The sequence below is a fragment of the Podarcis bocagei genome, assembly GCF_964188305.1.
Source record: "Podarcis bocagei genome assembly, chromosome: 2".
Lineage (NCBI taxonomy): Eukaryota > Metazoa > Chordata > Lepidosauria > Squamata > Lacertidae > Podarcis > Podarcis bocagei.
Window position 1 is genome coordinate 82,937,303 of NC_138126.1, and position 22,870 is coordinate 82,960,172.

The following is a 22,870-nucleotide window of genomic DNA, read 5'->3' on the forward strand; positions in this document are numbered from 1 at the left end:
AGAACTGCACTGCAATATTCAGATAAAGTGTGGATTTCAAAGGATGGCTATGTTCCGGTTGTATTGTTTCAGAAAGTGTGAATTTGGTAGATTAGGCTTTAAATGTGAACTGACTTGAATTTCTTTCCCATCCCTAACAGCCACTCAGTTTTTCTTAACCACTTCTGAAGGGAAGGTGTTGTGCCTTCTAGATGTTGTTGGACTCCGACTCCCAGTATCCCTGCTGGTGGGGGCTGATGGGAGCTGGAGTCCAATAACCCACAGGGGCACACATTTATTTCCTCTGCACTACTGTCTCTGGTTAAAAAGATTTCTGCAACGTTTCAAAAACCTGACAAGCTACTGTCATGGGACAAAAGAAATTAGCAGGTTCACCATGGGAGCAACGCAGACCTTCTTCCAATCTCTTAAAATGTGTCTGCCCGCAGTTTATATTTTCTATGGGGGATCAAGCTCTATTTTTTGAAAAAAGAAATAAAATGGCTCTGCTGGTTTTCTAATAGGATTATTTAGGTTCCCTCTGAGGAGTTACAGAAATGAGTAATTTATTTGATACTCCAACTTCAGTAATCAAATCCTCTGTGGCTGCTGCCCGTGTTTCCTCCAGCAGTGTTGGTTCACGTTTGCAAGAGTCACTCTAGTTATCCAGTGCTCTGATTTGATCGCTCTTGGTAGGAGCAATCAGTATGGATGGACTTCCTGCACTGGTTGATGTTCTTAAGCTTTTAACTACCAAAAAATATATTTCTTTATCTATACTCAAAGTTACATATTATTAAATTTTATTTCTGTTTTGACATCAGTTAATAAGCTGTCTAAACAAAGAAAGAAACAAATGGTGGTAATTTGCATGTTAGTGCAGATTCTAGTGTGCATTGTTTCACATTCACTTGAAAACACAGAGATATGCTAATTTTATATAACACATCTGTTCCCATATATAAATGAAAATAAATATTTGCAAATCTACTTAAAACACACACACTATATTAATATCTGAACGTTTTTGAATGGGAAGGAAAAAGCATCTTAACTAGGATTGTCGGGCTGGCTTTCTAGTTTCCACTGGCTTCCTCAGTCAAAGCTCTCTTCAACTTGAGTCATATATTCACTACACTGCTCAGAAAGACATATTGTGCTGTTGAACAGGAAACAATATGCCCAGTAGTGATGTTAATCTACAATATATATTTTTTAAAGGGCATGCTTAACTTTTCATATCTGCCCCAGTCTATTTGCAGAGACCTAGCACTGGGAGCCTGTGTTGAAATAATAAAGACTTAAATTCTCATCTTTAGGAATAAGTGTGGAGAAGGCGTTTCAGCCTGAGTCCCAGCAGTTATCTTCAAAAATGAGGCAAGAGAACTGCTTAATGTTCAGAAGGAGAAAAATGTGTTTGGCAGTTCTACACATATCCACCTCATAGATAAAGTTTTGAAGTCTTCAGGTGAATGGGAAAAAAGCACACTAGGATCTTTATGACTATTTGAATGAAAAAGTTGAGACCTTCCATTAACTAAAGGGAAGTGTTGTTCCCAGTGACATTCTGTCCCAGGAACATGGAAAGAGCAGCTGAGTCCAGTGAAGCTTTTATTATTGCTGTTCAAAAAAGAAAGAGGCAATGCAAAAAATGTTGCCACCCCCCCCATTAATCTAGTCATCAGGGGCATTTGCACCCCACACCAAGAAATTAACAAAATTCCTTATAATTTTACAAATACTTCAGGCAAGCACTAATTATTTCCTCAGACTTTAGTTTACTTCTTGGCTATATGTTCAGACATGATGCTTAGCCAGTGCTTTTTTCCCCTAGAATGAAGTTGTCACAGTAAGTGCCACACTTTTTAACAACAAAAAGTTGCCAGTACTGCGTACCTTTGAGCGCCACCTTTTTTTTTAAAAAAAAAAGAAGCACTGTGCTTACTATGATTAAGACAAACAAAGCAGTCATGTGCATGTCTACTCAGAAGTAAGCTCTACTGCCTTCAACAGGACTTACTCTCGGGTAAGTGTGTATGGGATTGTACCCCATGCTAGAATGCTGTGTTCAGCCAGTATGGCATGTGCTGTACTTTAAGCATCTTGAAGTCTCATCATACTCCCTTAACTTCCTCTTGTTGGATTCAGTGCTTATTGAAATGGAATACAGTGGACGCTCAGGTTGCGAACGTGATCTGTGTGGGATGCATGTTCACAACCCGCAGTATTCGCAACCCACAGTGGGTTGTGATTCAGCGCTTCTGCGCATGCACGACCGCCGAAACCCGGAAGTAACCTGTTCTGGTACTTCCGGGTTTCAGCGGTCTGTAACCCGAAAAAATGCAACCTGAAGCGTCTGTAATCCGAGGTATGACTGTACCTTTGTTGGATCAGGCCCAATATTTCACATCCTCAGTGATTCAGAATGAAATGCAGCCGTATGAGCTGCCAGCCAAGAATTATTCATAAATACTATGCAGTGACTCTTTTTGAATAACTACCAACCTCTTCATAGGGAAAAGCAGAGTTTCATTGCATAAATTATTCATTCTGAATAACACTGTTTTCTATTCAGCTTCCCGGTCTTGAGGCCATCATCTCTTTCCTTCTTGTTCTCCTAGACATGAATTTTATGTATGTATCTGTTCAGAAAAGTTACCAAAAATGGGATGTGGGGAAATTTGATGGGATCCCACAATGGTTTTCTCTGAAGAGTTCTTTACTTCACAGGCATCTCCAATAGATTGGTCTGATAATAAAAGGTAAAAGGCATCCCCTGTTGTTATGTCATCCTTTCCCCCCTTCGTCTTAGGATGTCCAGGTACCCGCCATCCCTGACCATTGGTTATGCTGCCTTGGACTGATGGGAGTGAGGACTCCAGCAACATTTGAAGGCTACAAATTTCTCATTTCTGCCTTAATCCTTAGATTTTACATATACTCTCTTGCTTACTCAGTTTTCCCATTCCAGCAAAATATTAACCTGTGTCAGAACAGACCCCATTCGTTGCCTGAGAGATATGCAGTTGTCATTATCTGATAATTTGAACACAATACTGGAGTATATATAGCTCTAACCCAAGAATGTCCTGATGTGCACAAACATTACCTTCTGCCATATAAGTAAGTGGTTTCTAATATGGACAAGTAGACACCTAACCATGTGTTTTATTGTCTCCTGTCCCTATTAGCTTATTAAATCTAACAAAGGATGTTTGACTGGTGGGTCCAGAATGTGGTTAATATTCCACTGTGTGTGGCAGTGCTGCGGCCACTCCTAAAGAAACTGGCTCTTGGCCCCATGGCCAGAAATAACTACTGACCAGTTGCAAATACATCCTTTGTGCTGAAGGTGGTGGAAAGAGCAGTGATGTGACAGCTCAGGCACTATTGGATAGCACATATTATTTATATCTAGCACAATCTGGGTTCAGGCCTGGCCATGGGATTGAATTGGCCTGGGCCACCCTGATATATGACCTTTACAAGGAGTGAGACCTAGCTCCTGCTTCTTGATCTGTCTGCAGCTTTCAATACCATTGAGGATGGAATACCAGCTCTATGGAATTGTGCTATAGTGGTTTCAGTCCCAACTATAGAACCAAATGTAGAGAGTAGCTTTGTGAGAGTGCTTTTTTGCCAGTTACACTATGTGGTACTGCAGGGCACTGTTTTATTCCCAATATATTTAATACCTACATGAAGCCACTGGAGTGGTTATTGTTGTTGTTGTTTAGTCGTTTAGTCGTGTCCGACTCTTCGTGACCCCATGGACCAGAGCACGCCAGGCACTTCTGTTTTCCACTGCCTCCCGCAGTTTGGTCAGACTCATGTTTGTAGCTTCAAAGACACTATCCTCTGTTGTCCCCTTCTCCTTGTGCCCTCCATCTTTCCCAACATCAGGGTCTTTTCCAGGGAGTCTTCTCTTCTCATGAGGTGGCCAAAGTATTGGAGCCTCAGCTTCACGATCTGTCCTTCCAGTGAGCACGCAGGGCTGATTTCCTTAAGAATGGATAGGTTTGATCTTCTTGCAGTCCATGGGACTCTCAAGAGTCTCCTCCAGCACTACAGGTGCCATTAGTACACTGATATCAGTCAGCACAGTTTCTCCATAACATCTGAATCAGGAGGATCTGTGTGGGCCCTGGATTGGTGCTTAGACAGTGGTGGGGTGAATGAAGGAAAATAAGCTGAGCTTGAACCCTGGCACAGCAGAGTCATTATGGGTGAGTGGTTTTCAAGTCTGATAAATTTGTCTGTTGCCTACCCTGTTCCTTTGAAGGACCAGATTTCGGGGGGGGGGGGTGCTTCTGGATCTAGTTTTGTCACTAGATACTGGGAAAGCACCACTGGCTAGAAGTGCCTTTTAGCAGCTGCTCCTGACGCTGTGGGTTAAACCACAGAGCCTAGGACTTGCCAATCAGAAGGTCAGAGGTTCGAATGTCAGTGACAGGGTGAGCTCCCGTTGTTTGGTCCCAGCTCCTGCCAACCTAGCAGTTTGAAAGCACATCAGAGTGCAAGTAGATAAATAGGTACCACTCCGCGGGAAGGTAAACGCCATTTCCGTGTGCTGCTCTGGTTCGCCAGAAGCGGCTTAGTCATGCTGGCCACATGACCCAGAAGCTGTACGCCAGTTCCCTCGGCCAATAAAGCGAGATGAGCGCTGCAACCCCAGAGTCGGTCACACCTGGACCTAATGGTCAGGGGTCCCTTTACCTGGTAAAACAGCTTTGACTGTTCCTGAACCAGGAGACAGTAGTTCATTGGGGGGCCCAGTCCTCACTTCCAGGGGGTTGCTATAGAAGGGGGAGCTTCTAAGCAATACACAAATCCACAACAGCTATCCAGGGATATTGGCAACATACAGGTCTCCCATTCCACAGACATTTGTCATAATGATGGGCATTTCACAATAGTAACATTTTTCAACCAAAATCACTTTATGCACCATCTTCAGGTGAGACATTATTCTCAAAAAGGCTTTGAGGCTCTTACTGATATTCCTTCCCCTCCATATCCCTTCTCCCTGCTGATCTAAATTGTAGCTATACAAAACTTTCAAAGTTTTAATAGTTAAACCCTGCTGTTTGAAGAACACTCAACTGCAAGAAATGAAGTAAATCCAAACATTTCTTGCAAAGTTTGAGGAGACTAAAATTGGTCTCCTTTAATTGGTTTTAACACCAGCAAAAGAGGGGGAAGGGGAGCTTCTATGCAATACTCCAGTGCAGGTACTTCTAATTATATACTAAAGTTTTAAGCTCCCACATGAATTGACAGAATGTACTTCTGCCAGTAGTGGGGGGAAGCATACCAGAAGTTTTAACATGTTTTTAAAAATGCCAGCTCTTCAGTTCATTATGGTAGTTGGTACACACTCAAAGAAGGCAGTAATTTAGACTAGCATGTATACCTATGAAAGCATCTTACAGACAATACTGGCAAGATAGAGAAATAGTCTGACCTGGTGTCACACAGTTTTGCGTGTTTCCAATGTTAGGAATCCCAGAAAAATTCTGTGGATAAAGGGTGTAAACTTCATTTACATATAGGCTCAACAGATGAATTGCACTCAGTGAGGGCTACCATTCCCTCAAGAATGCTCTTTAGAATGCCATTGTATCATGATATAGCATCTTCCTAAGGCACTCTAGGGAATTTAAAATGGTGACTTGCTCATCCCTGAAAATGACTGGCACCAGGGGGGCCAGCCTGAATAAAATATCGCTGGGGGAGGGGGGCGGCTCAGATAAGCCCCACCCCACTTAATCAATCCCATGATGCAATGCATGCACACTATTTGAATGACAATGTTCATCAACCTTTGGGTGGCTAGCCCCCTCGCATATTTTTTTTGGGGGGGGCAAAGCGCCCTTGTCTCCTATGACTGGCACTCTATAAGCAGGGCTGTTGCTGCTGCTTTTCTAAGGTGGAGCATTTGCACTCAGCCCAACATTTCAATGTTGACTTTTTTCTGGGACTGCTAACATTAGACACAGAGAAAGTTGCCTTATACCACATCAGACTAATTGTGAACTAGCCCAGTATTATTCACTCTGTCTGGCAGATGCTAAGGTCTTGGGCAGATGCTGTTGAAATCATTCATTATCTGTTCTGGACATGCCAGAGATTGCACCTGGGGCCTTCTGCATACAAATAATGCACTCTTCCATTGAGCTACGGTTCCCTTCCCCATGAATGCCAACATTCATCAAATTTTGGACATCCATTGTAACCAGGGTTGGACAAATCTGTCAATTTTAGTTTCTTCTTAGTTTCTCATTTTTTTAGTCTTAAATTCTCCACAATTCTGCATCTGTTTGTGATTTAAAATAAAATGTTCTCAGGAAAATTCATCAGCACTTGGATGCAATTTTGTCGGAATTCACACAGTCCCCTAATAGAATGCATTTTTGTATGTTCTTTTCATTAATATATACACTTTTAAGTATACGTTCCTCTAATTTACGCCGTTTTTGAGACACTGGTTATTTGGAGAACAGCATTGTAAAATATGGAAAGGTAAGCATTTTGAATTATAGCTGTGTTTCAGTTTGCATCTGTTTCAGAAATTGCACAACTAGAGAGCTTTGCATTAAATTGTGAACTGAACTGAATTCCCGCCCCCCATCCCTAAGTATAACAAAGCATTGCCCTATTGACTTGTTTCACTGGTAGATGGGTCTTATGTGAAAGACACCTATATACAAACTACAACTACTATTTCTGAGCAGCAATGGTTAAATTATTAGCAATAGTTGAGAGCTAACTCAGAAGCAGAGTTCTTTATTCATGTAACGTTTGCACAAAGCCTCAAGTGAGAATTCTGTTTGCAGCTATTCTGCTTCCTTGTGGTCTCATGCTCCCTTGCACTGAATATGGAAGATGCTGTCTTTGAAAAAGTTGCTGTACCCAACTGCATATGCCTTAAAAGATCAGAAGTAGTTAGTTTACTCCACAGCCATCCGTACTGCTTCTTTCAAACAGCATTAAACCATGACTGGATTTCCCAGAAATGATTTAAGACCTGACTATTACTTCTTGCCTTTTCATCAGTGGCTCCAGCAGTAGACTGCTGTTTATCATGCATTCCAAATGCCACCAGTACAAAAGGAACAGCTTTGGCATCTTTCTCTGTTGCTTTATGTATATGCTGACAGAGTTGTAAAATGTAACTAGTATAATGCATAATAGCAATTATAAGCAATGAGTGATATTCAAGGGGAAAATACTCAAAACTGGTACTAATAGTGAGAACTCTTTCTTGCTGGACTAATATAACCACTTTCACTATCATTGTCTTCATCAACCACAACGAATGCAGTTTTGAATTATAGTGCTGTTTTTGGAGACATGTACAAAACCTGACTTTCAAGCTCAATGAAAGGCAAGCAGCAGTGAGAACCGACAAGCATCACTTAAAAGCATATGCCACAATTCATGTGCTACAATTGAAAAGGGATTCATCTGGTGCTAGAAGTGACACGCTGCAAGCCTCGGGTTTTGATCTGAGTGTATGGCCGATCATATACCCAGGCCATTTAGGACAATGGTAGACATTTCTCCCCCATGTTGAGGGCTAATTTCCCTCAGGGGTAAACTTCCAGGAACTGCATGCCAGCAATGGGCAGAGCCAGGCCTGAAAATGAAGGGAACCAGAGACAAATGTCTTCTAGGTCAACTAACTTGGAATAAAGACTGCCCTGCCTCACTTTCACTATGGCTACCTCAGATTTGAACTCCTAGTACAGTGGTACCTTGGGTTAAATTTAATTCGTTCTGGAGGTCCGTTCTTAACCTGAAACTGTTTTTAACCTGAGGTACCACTTTAGCTAATGGGGCCTCCCGTTGCTGCCGCACCGCTGCCACACGATTTCTGTTCTCATCCTAAAGCAAAGTTCTTAATCCGAGAGGAGTCTGTAACCTGAAGCGTCTGTAATCTGAAGTGTCTGTAAGCCGAGGTACCACTGTACAGATACTTACATATATTTATCACAACAAATCAATATAACTACTACTCAGGAAAGCAAGAGGAAGCAATTCCTTTTTTACTTTAGTGTGATACACAGCCAAACAAAACCAATAAAAATAAGGAGGGAATGAACAAGAAGGAAGGAATTATGATAGGAGGTAAGAATCAGGTGGCTTTGGGGGGGCACATAAAATAAGATTGCAGTTTCTGCAGCTGTGGATTAGGGCTTTCAATGCTTACCATCAGCACTTCGAAACCAGTCAAGAAATGAATTAGTTAATTTTTTTATACCACTTAGTATAATAAAAAAATCTCCAAGCAACTAATGACAATGGAACAGCATGGGGATTATATCTTCCCCATGCAGCATACCAGTTATCACCACATTTTGAATCGTTTCCAGACCCTTTTTGAAAGCAGCCCCATGTAGAGTACATTGCAATAATCTAATCTGGATGCTACAGAAACATGTCTGACCACAGGCCAGTTTTCTCCAGGAAAGCAGTCAGCTGGTACAGCAGCTGAACTTGATGAAAATCGCTCCTGGCTACTGATACCATCTGGGCACTCAAGAAGTGACAGATCCAGGAGCACTACTGTGAATTGCACTTGCAAGGAGAAATGCAGCCCCCATGCAAAATAGGCTGTGTACTTAACAAAAGAAATCCCAGCCAATAGTCTTGTCTTGTCTTGATTAAGCTCCACTTTGTTCAACCACATCATGCCCATCACTGAATTCACGCACTGATTCATTATTCAGTACTACTGAATATATCATTTTTATAGAATTATCTTTCCCTTTTACGTTACTGTTTCCTAAAGTTTGTGGATTTGGAATATTCTGTAAGCACAGATTTTCCACTGAGTTTTCCATGGCAATACCAACAGCATTTTGTTGATTCGCAACATAGCAACGTGCAGGAATCATTTAAATGATCCCATACAAAACACTTCATCTTCTATTTGTCAGCACTTGAATTTCATTAGCCATCAAGCTGCCAATTTATCAAATGTTGCTAGCTCCCTTTGGATCTTCTTCATTCAATGTAGCCTTGGCATTCTGAAAGAAAATTATGCCATATGCACAGTTTGTGGATAAAATGCATCTCATGGGCAGCAAGTGTATCACTGTAAAATATAATATAAATATGCTTGTACAAATTGTACAAGAGCTCATTTTGCTAGAATATTTATTTCAGGTAACCTCTCCCAACATGTTGCGCCCAGATGTTTTAGAACAACAATTTCCATTATCACTGGCCATTGACCATGCTGACCAGGACTGGTGGAAGTTATAAGAAATATCTGGAAGCACCAGGCTGGGGAAGGATGATAGCTGGAAAATATCCAATATTTGTGACAAAATGTCAGCTCTGCTAATGCAGCAAAGATATACATTATAGAAATCAACAACTTAAAGGTTAGTCTGAAGCATTAAAAGGTAGCATGAATCACTATGTGTGCTTCAAAGTATGCAGCAGCCTTTGCTCGCATCAGACTGGGGAAGGCAGTTCTACAGAACAGGGCTCTAGCCCAACAAAAACCTCTCTTATACTATGTTAATTCCAAAATAATCTGCACCTTAGACAACACAATATAAGTCTTGAGGGTAGGCCTCATGAATGCAATGCAGAATAATTGCATTGAGCTTCACAAAAGGAAGAAAGGAGAACATGCAATTTGGGGAAGAAATAACTTCTAACAAAGAAATTCTGGTGCAAATGAACAGCAGACAAAACCTGTGCACAAAACTTTGGACCCCAGCTGAAATCTTCTCCCTGAGTGATTTTGAAAGACCAGGCTTGTATCCAAGCTAGTCCTACTGAGAGTAGTCCTGTTGGGTATGATTCAACTAAATACTACTCAGAGAAGACATACTGAAATTAATGAACCTAAGTAAGTTATGGCCATTAACGTCATGAGTCTCCTCTCAGTAGGATTAGCACTGAATACAACCCACTGAAGCTAACACACATGGCCAACTTAGGAACATTATTTTCAATGGCTTTACTGTAAGTAGAACTTAGTTGAATACAACCCACTGCATTCACACTCACTCTTTCCCCACATTAAATGAACATGGGGCAGGAGAATTGGTATCACAGCGCCTGACAAACACACTTCACCATGGAGGGCATTCCACAAATGGCTACCTTGTACAGTAGGTTACATTTCAGCCATGAAAAACAACAACCAAGAGTTTTCTTTTCACACAAATATCTCCGTGTTCCCTCCAGGCAAGCAAGAGGCATTATCACAGTTCAAGAACACATTCCAGTCTGGCAAAAACACTCAAGGAAAGCATGGAGCAGGGTTGCCAAGGGGTGTTGCCTCAGAAAGGGAGAATATCAAGGGCCAGACAGAGCCCCAGAGCCTGAGGTTCCCCACTCCAACTACAATGTGTGGCATTTACATATGATGCACATGCCTGTCAATCCACAACAGGGGTACACATGCACACAAGTGTATTTCAGAAACAGAAATCTTTACATAAGAACACTGCAGTCAAGAAAGTAGGGAGCGCAATAAAGTATGAAGGTGGCAAGCTGAATTTGCCAGCAAAAATAAGTAATTTCATTGACTGTTCAGTGAAAAGGGAAAAATAATTTGTCTACATAATCCTGTTTACTGTAGTAGTAAATATTTCAGTAGGCAACTCTTCCCCATTGGCCATGAAATGATAAACACATCATGTGTAGTTAAGGTAATGATTTAAACTGGCAGACAGTCCTCGTCCTTGATCAGAATGTGCTGCATAGCTACATATGTAAAGGGAGTTTCAATATTACGATCTGCAAAACCAATAACGAAGAAGAGATTTGTGAAATCCCCTGGCGCAATTCCTTATTGGCATCCAAACATCAGTACTGCTGATTGCTACCTCTAATCCATCTTTGCACTGTGTTTTAGATTTTCTAACTTGAAATGCTATACTTCTCATATTTACAATGCCTCAGACGCTTTTGCACATTCTCATTGCATCATTGCATGGCATCATGAGTTCCTTACTGTTACTAAATAACATGTGTATGCTACTTTAACAGTACAAAACACATGATGCAGTGTGACGATAGATTACATAAGGGGCAAGAGAACTATTGTGTTGAGACAGTAGTAACGGTTTGCCTGGTAACTGTGGAATTTGACAGTAGACCTATAGACTGCAATTTGCAAAAGCAATGAGTAAAGAAAAAGGGTGTGTGGGGAAGTAGTAGAATTTGCTGGTTCAGAAAAAGGATTCTAATTTAGCATTAGAATGAAAGCATTAAACATTTGAATAATTTCAAAACTATCAATTGCTGAGATAGTCACCTCCCTCCCCCCCCCCACATAAAAACCCCTCATACACAATGTGTACAGTATTTTCAATATCCGATTATCACTGCAGTTTGAATGCCAGAGTACCTGGGAAATCATATTTCAAAGTCATTAACTTATCTTTATTCTGTAATAGGAAAAAGGAGAGGAAAAAGAAAATCACCAATGCTTTCTAGCCACCAAGAGTACACACAGTCTCCCAAACACTTTGAAATATTTCCCTCTCAGAGCTAAAATGAGGGGAAAAGATTTCTTAACAGTCCTCACACATATACACACATTCAAAAGATGAAAACAACCTCCAAAGGTGACAGTCTTTTTCATTTCTACTCTGGTTACTTTACTTCTAGAACTCTGATAAGGGTAACATCCCACCCAATCATCATGTTGTCCTACGCCATTCATATACTCATGTGGTGAAGCAGGAGCAGAACTGTGCTGGTGGTCCCACTCCTGATGCCCCATCTTGGGCTAGCCCTGCCCCCAACATTCACACACTGAGCACAAACATCTGCAAAGAAACACCTATGGGTGAACACAGGGTAGGGGCTCCATGCACTCAGGACACAGAGTTGCCCAGTCTTGGAGTGCTTATGCATAAGCAGCAGCTCACAGGTAGAGTTCCTTTGCAGGTGTTCGCAAATCGGGACTAGCCAGGTTAGAGCCCTATGCATCAATAATGTGTGAACAGGACTCTAGAAGACACGTTATCTGACCACCAAAATTATTGTGACCACCAAAATTAGCCACCAACAAAAAAGCAAAACGAGGCACATCTGCAGGCCACTTTGGATGCCACTTGTTCCTATGCAGTTTTTGGAGTCCCATGTGTCACACTTCTGTCTGGCAAGACATTACAAAGAAAACACTCCTAAGCATGTTCTCTCAGAATTAAATATGTTTAATTCTGCACCCAAAAAGGTGTTGGGTTTGGAATTTTTTATTTTCCTCTTCTAGCAATTTTCAAACATGTGAGTAAAATAATCTCTGAAAACTACTTTAGATAAAGGCCAAAAAAGTTTACATATGCCCCAAGTGACTATTCATATTCAACACATTATGGATTGATCTATCTTTAAATCTATGGGAGTTATTTTTTCATGTAATATGTTTAAACTGAATCAAATAATATGTGATTCTTTCGTTACATGTAAGCCCATGCCCACTGTGTTGTATTCAACTAAGGTTTACTCCAAGCAGAAATTAAAAATAAATATACTCAAGTTACTCATGCCATTTTATTTAATGGGTCTACTCTGAGTAGGACTAACATTTGATATAGCCCACTATGACAATTTAACATTTCTTAAGTCAAACACTGGTGAGCATATAACATTTATTTTTCCTCTCTGTTGTCAATGATTCAGTCGATTTCTTGTAACACCAGGTGATTTAAGCAATGACTAAAATTATATTTAAAGCTGCCAGGAGGTCTAGGGAAATGTCATCTATTTAAAGAAAGAGCCATGTTAAGAAATATTTTGCTTTTATTTGGTTGATCAAAGAGCAGCCATTAATTGAAATGGTACATTCTTTCTAGAAAGGAAGGCAATGTTATTATCACCCAAATAAAAGTTTCACTGCTAGGAAGACATCACAGAGCTGGCCTTAGGGAGTATGTTTTGATGCACAAGAAGGATAGTTGAGTGGGTGATGTTGGTATAATTGTGAGTGCTACAAGGCAAAGACAAAGAAAAATAAAATATAGAAATCCCAGTTCTGGCGCTGCCCACACAAACCCAGAGGTATCAGAAATGTTTATTTATTTCATATAAAATATTCCACAGACCTACTGAAAAGTTCTTCCTGAGGACAATCCTTATCCTTTAGAATCTCACATTCACATTGAGGAGCTTATTTAGTAGTCATTAATAAATGCTACATTTGACACAATCCACTGCTCTACATCTCCCTGCACCAGTCAGGATTGCTCTCTCACTGGAGTCAACAGGGTTTTGCTAGAAAAAGTCATTTCACAATTGTAGACTTTGTGCTACACACCTGGTGCCTTTTTTGACCTTGAACTGGCAAAAATGTGTTCCCAATTTAAGGCTTCATATTCTGAAAAGAAAAGAAAAAAACAGGAGGAGAAGCAACATAGAACTATCAGAATGTTTCAGTCTAGTTTTTTATGGTTTATCTATATCTTACTGGATATTTTGCTCTAGTAGCAAGTCGAGTCTTTTAATAAGTACCTTATATTCACTGAACCTATCTGCAGTAAAACCCCAGGTTTCAATTATTGTGAGAAAGCACCAGTGAATCCCAACCAGTCTTTTAACCCCCCAAAAATAGTTTACTAAAGAGCATTCTGGGAAAGAATGTTGGAAAAGTATGTGGGTTACAGTCCTATTTAGCTGCAAATACTTATTTCAAGTAAAAAGGAGCACATAGGAAAATCTATCCTTTTTTGCACATGGACAAACTGAGAAACTGCAAAGAGCTGATCTAAAGTAAAAGAGAATTATATAATACTTTGTATGAAATTCACTACAAAAAAATAAGGTGACAACCACTTTTGTTTTTGTTTTTTAACTGACATCCATGGCTCTCCAAACAGCTATCTGGGAGATTACATCTGTAAAATCACAAAGGTCTAACTCACTTTGTGGACCCACTCTAGTGACTACCACATCAGGGAGTGAAAGCCTAGACAAGGAAAGGTGTAAAAACTGGACAATACAACATTCTGGGATTAAACATTGGCCAAAACGTTATCAATCACAGATGTAGGTAGGCTTTGGCTCAGGCACTGGGTATATACCCATTCTCAGCCTCCAGATGGAGGGCTGATGCTAGAACAGGGTCTGTGTGGCTTTATGGGACCTCAAGGTGAAGTGCCCCCCCCCCAGGATGCAGCTGGAAGCTCTATGGCCATCTGCCCCATGCTTGGCTTCTGGACAGAGATGTCCATCTAGACCCCATCTAGACTGAGGTTACCAGACGTCCCTGTTTCCCCGGGACAGTCCCTGGATTTACAAATCAGTCCCCTGACAAAATCTATCTATTTAGTAGGAAGTTGGTATTGGACTTACAGAGATCGACTTAGTTGGGGCTAAACCCTTGAATACCACAAATCAAATCCAAAAAATTATGTTAACTTTTTTCTCTACTAGACTGCCCTCACTGATTCATAAGCTGAAATTCAGATTGTCAAGCAGTTTTTCCAACCCGGCTATTTCACAATTATATTCTTGCACCCCTATGCAAGATGAGGACTGGTGCTACAGAGGGGCCCACAAAACCAAAGCCTGGATCCCCAATGGAAGTAATGACATCGCAAAAAAACTTGACAGGTGGGGAGGAAACAGACATGCCCGAGTTGAATTTGCAGAATCATGCCCAACATCAAAATAACCAGGTGAGCTAAAAGGAACAGCCAATTCCTCTAGACAATCACCTTCAGGAATCTGAGCACTCTGTAAATACTTTGGAAGAGGATTTTCTCAGCTCTTTTAGGAATCTCCCTCAGGAAGAGCAACTGTCAGGAAGAGGCTTGATCTTATGAGCCAGACATTGAAAGAGATTAAAGAATCAGAGGTAGAGACTGGCAATAGACCCAATGGCCACAACAGAATGATAACTACAGAACCACAAGAGTGCTGGACAAAGATGAGATACTTAGATGAGGAGGAGTCAGGAACTACACCCAAGGAATCCCCGCTGGTGAGCAATTTGCAAAGAAAAGGCCCAGTGAACACAAACGTGAGTACTTTATGTACAACAACTGAAATAATTCAACATCTGGATCATTTCACTAGCATTAGCAATACCCTGTTGCCTCAAAAACTGGTAAACTCTGAGAGTACATTGGCTAACAATTGGCTAAGAGTAAATCACTGTAAAACAATTAAACTTCTCTCATGGAATGTAGCAGGGTGGCCGAACAAGATCCAAGACAGTGATTTCTGTTCCTATCTACAAACACATGATATCATCTTTCTTCAAGAAACTTGGGCAAAAGAGGGCACTATGGTTGAATTACAGGGTTTTACAAGTTATACTCAACCAGCTCTTAAAACTGTAAAGTATGGAAGGCCTAGCTGGCGGTGCTGGTGTCAACATCTCTTAATGTATCCATTCAACAGTGTCCCTCACTGACCACCCCTAATTTTTTAATGTTGTCCCTTGCTGATAGTCTCTGGAGAAATACTTACTGTATCTGTGTGTACATACCGCCAGTAAAGTCTTGTGAAGAACTGAGATCATATAGGGAAAAACTTGACCAACTACTCCAAAGCATAGACTCTCTCTCACCCAACCCTCAGCTTGTCTTGGGCGGCAACTTCGATGCCCGGATCGGCCTTGTTTCCCCACAAAATACAGTATTATCTGGACTAAACTTGGAGGATGAACCTGAAATCTGTCAGAGGGCAGCAATGGACACCACCTCTAACCACGCTGGGAAATACCTCTGTGAACTTATAATTAAGCATAACCTTTTGTTATGCAATGAGCACGGTCAAGGGGATCAAGAGGGTTATTTTACTTTTATCTCCCCCAGAGGATTTACTAGCACCATAGATTACATCCTAACATCCAATAATGTGCCAATTAACCGAGACACCTTTAGGATAATTCCCAGAACTGAAAGTGACCACTTTCCACTTGAGTTATCTCTGACATCATTCGTTTCTCCTGCTTTTTCCTAAATTATTGAATTTTAAGTTTTTTGTATTAATCCAGCATATTTCCTTTTAACTGTTGAATGATTCTGTGTACATTGCGGCAGCCTTTGGCGATGTGCAATAAAACTGACTGACTGACAGTGACAGCATCCCAAAATGCAACTGCAGCTGGCGTGCACAACTGAACTCAGCATGGATTGGCTTTTAGGATGCTGCTGCAACTGGTCCTAATTGAGCAATTACAGCAGTGTGCTAAAAGTCAATCTCAGCTCTGTTACTATTGCTAGCTTGAAGATCTGAAGGCTGGAGAAACTGGAAGGTGCTTCTTCCTGCTACTGCCACCCCAGCTTTTCAGGCAAAGTTCCGCTGCAGCTCTGAGGTAGTCTGCTACTGAATGTACCACTGACACCTGAAGAGGCAAATTCCCACACACTTCTTTCTGGGCTAAGCACCAAAGAAAAGATGAATGGCCTGCCATCTCACCATTCAGTTGGCAGTACACGGTTTCCTACAGTGGTGCCTCGCAAGACGAAATTAATTCGTTCCGCAAGTTTTTTCTTCTTGCAAATTTTTCGTCTTGCGAAGCACGGTTTCCCATAGGAATGCATTGAAAATCAATTAATGCGTTCCTATGGAAACCGCTTGCCAGGCTGGCGGTGCAGAGAAGGGCTTTTCTCCCCACCGCAAGCCTTCAGGACAGGTAGGGGAACAGAGGGGAAGGGGCGCAGCGCTTCTCCTCTGTTCCCGGGGCTTGCGGTGGGAGGAGGGTTTTTCCTCCCCACCGCCAACATTCAGAACAGCATTCTGAATGTTGGCGGTGGGAAGGAAAACCCTCCTCCCACCGCAAGTCTTCAGGACAGCCATCCGAATGCTGGCGCGGGGAGAAGGGCTTTCCGCCCCACCGCCAGCCTTTGGAGGAGCCTTCCGAAGGCTGGCGCGGGGAGAAGGGCTTTCCGCCCCACCGCCAGCCTTTGGAGGAGCCTTCCGAAGGCTGGCGCGGGGAGAAGGGCTTTCCGCCCCACCGCTAGCCTTCGGAGGAGCCTTCCAAAGGCTGGTGCGGGGAGAAGGTCTTTCCGCCCCACCACCAGCCTTCGGAGCAGCCTTCCGAAGGCTGGCGCGGGGAGAAGGTCTTTCCGCCCCACCGCCAGCCTTCGGAGCAGCCTTCCGAAGGCTGGCGGTGGGGCGGAGAGCCCTCCTCCCGCCGCCAGCCTTCGGAGCAGCCTTCCGAAGGCTGGCGGTGGGGCGGAGAGCCCTCCTCCCACCGCCAGCCTTCGGAGGAGGTCCGAGGACAGTGGGGAAGACGCGCTGCGCTTCCCCGCTGTCCCGGAGATTTCCCTATGGGCTTTCGTCTTGCGAAGGAAGCCCATAGGGAAATTCGTTTTGCGAAGCGCCACCAAAACGGAAAACCCTTTCGTCTAGCGGGTTTTCCATCTTGCGAGGCGTTCGTCTTGCGGGGCACCACTGTACTTTCAACACAAAGTGGTGTCTGGGGGGGACTAAGTGGCTTTGTGCCAACAGGTGCTACGTGGTAAGCTGGTCACAATAGTAAGACATTGCTTATCTCAAATCCTATCTTAATTTCAAGTAATACTTTGACTTCGGCTAATACAGTGGTAACTCGGGTTACATACGCTTCAGGTTACAGACTCCGCTAACCCAGAAATAGTACCTTGGGTTAAGAACTTTGCTTCAGGATGAGAACAGAAATTGTGCTCTGGCGGCGCGGCACCATTAGCTAAAGTGGTGCTTCAGGTTAAGAACAGTTTCAGGTTAAGAACAGACCTCCGGAATGAATTAAGTACTTAACCTGAGGTACCACTGTACTACAGACTAAGCCTGTCTGGAGGTCTAGCCATAGAGAACGAGTTTGGAGTAGGAAGGAACAAAACATCCAGCGGGCTCCATTCCACCTGTCATCCAAATTTGATGGACATTTCTCTAGTATATTCACACATGGCAGTATCCAATGCTGCTGTTATGCAAGGAGAACAGACCTCCATTTGCACAACAGGACTTTCCCTACCTCTCCTCCCTGCTTGCAGGCCTCTACCCCCCCCCCCCAAGTATGCTCCAGAGGCTTGAGGTACACCCCCAGAGCAGATTTTGCCAATGCAACGGGGTATGAAGGGGGGAGGCAACGAAGTGTTATTAATGATAGGCATTTGAAGAGTACACATCAACCATGTTCCTAGGATAGTTTACATGAAAAAATACAACAAAGCAATTAAAATATAAATACAAACAAGCAGAATAAACTAAAGAGGCTGAAAAATAAACTTAAGACTATTCCACAGCAGCCAAGAATTTGCCATATTCTTGTCGAACACGAAACTGCTTCTTTCAATCCCGATACAACATGATAGACTTTCCCACTGCAGAGCTTCTTGAACAATCTAAAATTAAATCTATAATTTGCTTGCAGTTATTGTGTTAGACAAGTGGAAACCTTTCACAATCAGTCCTCCTATCCCCTATGCTTTAGCTGGAAAGAAAGAAGCCCCCCGCCCCCATTTTAAGTCTAATTCTTGATCTGAAATTTAGATGAGCCCAGGTTTTGTGTCTGCTGTCTGAACGCATTAAGAATAATCATTTAATTCTCCATGTATTATTGGTCCTAAGCTTCAGGATATGGTAAACAGCAGATAAATCATTTGCAGTCCTTGCCATTTTTCCCTGTGCATATTTGCAAACTAAACCTTTGCCTGATATAAATTGCTAAGTATGTGTGAAATATGCTAATTCAGTAACTTCTCTCTTTTCCAGTTTCTACACTGACTAAGAAACATGGCCTTCTACATACTGTAAATTATGGAAATCAATCTACAACTGCTGCAATGCAACACTAGTCTGACATCCAGGCAGCACTTCGCCAGCCTCTGGGCTGTATGTTTATGGCTTGAAGAGGGTGGCATGCAGGCATGATAATGCCTACAGAAGCAATCAAGGAGAATCTTGAAAATACATAGGAAGTGATGGAATAATCTATGACTATAACACCAGCATTTATACAAGGTTCTCTTCAGTAGCATCAATCAGCTGCCCTAGCAGAAAATCCTTACTATTATCACCATCAGCTGCTTGGTTTTCCAAGTGACAACAACAAAATCAGCCTAGACTTCTTTGTCTTAAACAACAACTACTGAATCAGCAGGTGGAACTCTGCACAACTTGGGAGGTAAACATTAGCTCTATTCATGTGATACCAGATGGCAGGGAGAATGGGATCACACCTGCCTCCCACCCCACCCGAGAGTTCATGTGTCATCAGAAGCTTCAAACAGAACCAACATGTGTGCAAGTAGTACAAGTCTGGAGGACCTGCATTTTGTCCCCACACCTTCCATATCTTCAACAGAACAGGTTTCTGTTAAAGCCATAGGAGCAGTGACTGATAAATGACATGGCAATCCTGTGGGCTGTCTTTCATTAAATGCCTTTGAGAAAGCACAGGTGGTTAAGCTAACACATCGGAGGCATGTTTGCTACACTGCATAAACCCACCTGCTCTGATCTGAGATCCTGAAATTAACGAATGGCATTTTATGAGGGTCTGAAGTGGTACCTATCCAATATGTCCCATCTAACCTCATGCTCGTGCTTTTGAATGCAGTTTTCCTTCCTTCCTAGTTCTTTATTTTCCTCCTTTCCTATTTCTTTATTTTCCTCCCTTCCTAGTTCTTTATTTTATCACTTTTTGCTTTATTCCTGCTTGTAAATTAATCACTTAGACATCCAGATTAGCCTCTGCTTATTAAGCAATGCAAACATTCAATACAGGCATTCAAAACAGACACTACAATTATGATTTTGCCCAAGTCAAAAGATTATTTTTTAAGAAGTTATGCTAACACAAAGCTCTTCATTCCATAGCTCTATTGAACTGAAAAATAAAATACAAAGAATGCTGGCTTTTTCTTATGCTAAAGCAGGGCACACCTCCTTTCTGCAATACAATAGAATATAGTTTATATCCTAACTAGATTTCTGTGGGTGGGATTGTACTTTAAAAGCAGAGTTCCTGCCAGTGGAAGTGAGATGACTGATGTACACTTTCTGCCTCTTCCCACAAGGCAGCCTTGTGCCTCCCTGAAAAAAAAATGCACTGGTAGGGCCCTCTAGAGGAACATGAAAGGCAGCACTCAGCATTGCAGTGGGAAGGGGGGTATCTGTGAACATTGTTCCCCTCTATTGCTTGGAATCCTCCACTGGATCTTGGTTCATCTTTCAATGGAAGAAGCCTTTCAGTTCATAGATACCTAGTTAGGATTCAAGCCTATGTTTTCAGCAAAACAGTATGATGGAAAATAGCAAAAAGTCAAGAAAAGGATAAGTCAAATAATGAACTAATAGAAAAGACAAGTGGAACCCCTATAATAAATTGCAGATGATCTGATATATTACAAGTACACACTTCCATACACAAATGAAAAGAACTGAACATAATGTCCCCATGTAGCGTTATCTTTCACCTTCAGTGTATTGTACAGTCTTCAGTGGACTGCAACAGGCTGTTAAAGATAAATAGACTTTCATATGAATCATCTGTATGTATGAATGAATGGCTTTACTGAGTAGCTAACATGGCCATTGTGATAAACAGAAGCACACATGGGCTTTGCACTTATACCCTTTGTTAATTAAAACTGCACAATAAAAAAGGAATCAAACAAGGTGATCCTATGCACAGTCAATAAAATTTGGGTTTACATTGCTTCCTATTTGCAGCTTAGAAACAGGTCTTGTAATACATTTTTGTTTGTCTTTTAGAAAAATGCTAATCAAAATGCCAATAGGTTTATCAATAGTCAGCTGAATTTTTGTTAACAAAGCTTCACCATGAACTTCATATAATTCACAAACAGTAAACAATGGAGCAAAAGTATTCCACTTCTTCTGATTTACAAATAGATCAAAAATTTCCATAGCTAATGTTATTTAGCTAATATAAAACACCAAAATAGTTGTGGACTATAAAAGCATATTTCAGCCTATGATCACAGAGCAATACAAAATAATAAGGCCTTTGCCTCCTCCACTCATGGAGTTTTGCAAGTGTGAAGTTGTTTACTATGTCGCTATCCTCTTATCAAGCAGTAGTTAATGAGGTGGTTTTCAAAAATGGTTATCAGACTCAGCTCCACATTTGTTCAAGGCTGCTAATAAGCTGGACTCCCTCATGTAACTGTTATCAAGATGCTAGTTAAGCTTGTATCAAGCATTTTATTTAGCAAAACAATGGTCTAAATGGCTTTGAAGCTAACCCATAGCATTCAAATCACATAAAGGAAGCATATCTAGAAAACAGCAAGAGGATCTGAGGAGGGGGTGGGGAGATGAGCATTTGAGGTATTTCAAAGTTTTGTGTACTTGCCAGGTTAAACCTGAACTCTTACACTAAATCTGAAACTAGTGGGCTTTACTTCTAAGTGGCCATACATAGGAACCACTGCATGTTTGACTTTAGGACTGTTACTCTAATGTGAGGGGCACATCTGTACACCATATTGATGCGGAGTGTTATTTTAGACTACCTGTGCATTCTACAGCAACTTTTCTCACCCTGGTGTTGTGAATTGCAACATCTATCAACTCCAGCAGGGCCCTGTTCCAGGCTATTTAAGGGTGACTGAAACATGCATATCTACAGTGCACACTTTTAAAAGATGCATATAGGTTTCATGCATTGTGGAATATATACAGTACACAGATGTATATTCTCAAATTTTCACAACAGTTGAAACACTTTTAAGAATTCAACTTTAATGCAGGTTACCTACAGCCAAGACCTCAGGCACAATTATCCCCGTTGCCATGTCTGTGTCTGGAAAATGAGGGTATATTTGCAAGTGTACTTGACCAATAGTTTCACCATGCAAACAATGTAGGAAAAATTACTGTCTAAGAGTAAAGACAAATAAAACATTTTAACATGGCAGAAGTAGACTGATAGTGAATTATTATTATTAGTGAATAATACAGTGGTACCTCGGTTCTCGAACATAATCCGTTCTGGAAGACGGTTTGACTTCCGAAGCGTTCGAAAACTGAGGCGCAAAGGGCTGGCTGCAAGTTCAATTGGAAAAATTGAAAAATACGCAGCGGAAGCCGTTCAACTTCTGAGGGATGTTTGAAAACAGAGGCAATTACTTTTGGGTTTTTGGCATTCAAAAAACAAAATGTTCGTCTTCCGAGACGCTCAAAAACCAAGGTACCACTATACAAATAAAGATACAGTGTGTCACTTAAGAGACAGGTAGCTCATCTGATGCACAATAAGAGGAGCAACTCAGAAGCTAGTCTAGCGTTCATTTTACTGGTTTGCCACCTGTCACGCAAATTGTGATGCTGGCCTGACATGATGGCTCTTTGTGACTGTACTAGGTCTGTCTTTAGCCAACTCATCCTAAGGCAGCCTTAGAGACATCCCTCAAACCTACAGAACCTTCTTTAGATCCCACTCCTTTGCATTTTCTCATCAAGTGTCTGGGGCTATGACGAAAACCAGATGGGGAACCATTGCCCACAATTTCTAGCAGTTGCATGCTCAACAGGTTGCCTGTCCACAAAGCCTTCAGCCAGCACCAAGGAGTTGATGGTAACACTCTAATCTGATTTCTCAATCTCAGTTTGTGTGATTTTTGGTTCACTCATCCTCAAATAAATGAGACAGGTCTTAAATTAACTGTGGCTTTACTAGTACCTTTCTTCTTATTTGAACAGGACCTTGCAAACCCTAAGGACAGCCCCATTCCCACAGTTTATTTTGATAAACGCATATTTTCCTTCAGCCAGGAAAAAGCACAGTTGCATTTAAATGTCACTGAAAAAGGCCCAATACTATCTAAAATTGGCTGCTTAACCCCTCTTCAGACAGCTGCTCAAATATTAAAGCATTATCTAAAGCAGTTTTACAAAGCTCTTATCTACATAGAACCACATTCTGATCTCATTTGCCCTGGTTTAAATCCAGAGT

At 41.6% G+C, this 22,870-nt stretch overlaps 1 protein-coding gene and 1 long non-coding RNA gene across 12 annotated transcripts in view; one reads left to right on the forward strand and one right to left on the reverse strand.

Annotated features, from left to right (window-relative positions):
• LOC308578659 overlaps positions 1 to 22,579 on the forward strand; it is a 28,942-nt gene extending 6,363 nt beyond the window's left edge. Inside the window, exon 2 of the long non-coding RNA XR_014004068.1 lies at positions 18,661 to 22,579. This is a non-coding gene — a long non-coding RNA (uncharacterized lncRNA). The remainder of the gene's footprint in view (positions 1 to 18,660) is intronic.
• The window catches only part of KCNIP1 (potassium voltage-gated channel interacting protein 1), a 613,686-nt gene that overhangs the window by 68,059 nt on the left and 522,757 nt on the right, over positions 1 to 22,870 (reverse strand). The gene's annotated exons all lie outside the window — the stretch shown is intronic.